We start from the raw sequence: 2052 nt of genomic DNA on the forward strand, positions 1-2052 counted from the left end.
GATATACAATCCACCAAAGCAGGAGTAGGGTTTTACGCATCCTCGCGGCCCGAACCTGGATAAACGAACCGTGTGCTACCTGTTAGATCCGCTCTTCTCACGACCCTGCGCCCCGCTAACCACAGTAGGGATTCTTGTGATCCCATAGGTGTCGTTCCCACTGACATCTTTGGCGTGCCAGGTAGGGGGGCGCAGTTGTGAGAATCGGCTTTAGCAGTTAGTTCGGTGCTTCATCATCATCATGGCGCCCAAGAAGAAGACGACGGTGGCGGTTGGCCAGTCGGAAGCCGGACAGCCCGTCCCGACGCGGGCGAGCCGCAGACAGGTCGCAGAAAGGACCCGGGGCGCTGCTCGCGAACACCAACACCATCCCAGCAGCCGGAGTTTGGGAGGCGGCGATGTATGTGCGCCTGGTAGCGGGCCACACGTCGCCAAATCCAAAGGCGGAGCCAGGCCCTTCGCGGGTGGAGCGGGGCCTTCCAAGGTCATCGCCGCCCCGCCCGAAGGCGACGCAAGGACCTCCAAGACTCCCACGCCAGCGCCAACAGCGCGGTCCTCCCAGGCAGTGCGCGACGAACAACGTAATCACGCCGAAGATCCCGGGCGTCACCGCGGGAAGAGCCTCGAGTGCCACTCCCGGGACGTAGAAGACCTGCCCACTCGCCGAGGCGCTGGTGAAAACGGCATGTGACCACGTGGTTGTGATAAAGCTCCTTCTGACATGGTCATAAGTCGAAGCGCATCGTGATCCGTGCAGGTTTCACCGCCACCGATGCCAGCAGAGGCCCTGGCACGCACGCAGTTGCTCCTCGAATTTCCTCCCACTACGGGGAAACTCGACGAATGGAGAGCCACTATCCGAAGCCTTGTTGCGGTGGCCAACAAAGACGAACCAAGTCCGGTGGGGCCCTCGGGTCGATGCTCCGATGGAGTCCCGTGGACCAGTGGCGGAAAAGCCGGCGGCGCCGCGACCATGGTGCATTCACCTCTCCCCCATCCGGCACCGCGGACGCCGGCTCGTCGCGACGTCGCGGGCGACGCCATCTCCATAGCATCGTCTGACCCGCAGACCCACTGTGACCAGCGCCAAGTTCTTCGGAAAAGAGCCCATGAAGATGCTCGAACCACTATCGAGCGCCGGCACGGAGCGCGCCACCAGTCAGACAGGCGAGCAGGGCCTGCTGTGAACCACCCGGCCCCGGAGAGCCCTCGAGGCATACCTTACGAGGTAGGCTATCTGGCTTTTACCCATGAGCTGCGGCAGTTCCAGTGGCCCACTCACCGCACCTTCAAACCTGACGTTGGCGAAAAGTACAATGGCAAGACTCACCCGTCTGAGTTCCTCAGCATCTACACCATCACGATGCAAGCCGCCGGAGCCCGCGAGGATAAGGTGCTTGCGAATTACTTTCCATTGGCTCTTAAACCCAACGCCATGTCGTGGTTGATGCACTTGCCGGTAGACTCTATTTCCTCCTGGTCGGATTTGTGCCATGAGTTTGTAGGCGCCTTTACTGGATGTCACCAAGCCCATGGCCAAGCAAGCGACCTGCATGTCATTCCCTAGAAGGGAGGTGAGAGTCTACGCAAGTATATACAGAGGTTCAGTCGGGTACAGTACAATATCCCTGATGTTCACCCTGCCGCCATCATCAGCGCGTTCCATCAGAACGTGCGTAATCGCAAGATGCACGAAGAACTGGCAATGAACAAGGTGAAAGATGTGGCAGAACTCTATGTTCTTGCTGACAGATGTGCCCGAGCTGAAGAGGGAAGGAAGTACCCCAACAAAGATGCCGGCGTGGAAACCGACTCCTCAGATGAGGATACTGCCGCCCCGGCGAAGAAAGGCCGGCGCCACAATAGGAAGCACAAAGGTAAAGCTGTGCTTGCTCTTGAGGGATCTGACGACGCCGGCTCCGCCAAGAAAACCAAGGCAGATGATCCCGGCAAGGAAATTGCTGGATGTGTCGCCTGCCGGGCCTTGGCGGCTGCCGAGAAGCCAGGAAACTCCGACAAGCAATACTGCAAGATCCATCGCACCAAAGGCCA

The sequence above is a fragment of the Triticum aestivum genome, chromosome 4A (genome assembly GCF_018294505.1).
Source record: "Triticum aestivum cultivar Chinese Spring chromosome 4A, IWGSC CS RefSeq v2.1, whole genome shotgun sequence".
Classification (NCBI taxonomy): Eukaryota; Viridiplantae; Streptophyta; class Magnoliopsida; order Poales; family Poaceae; genus Triticum; species Triticum aestivum.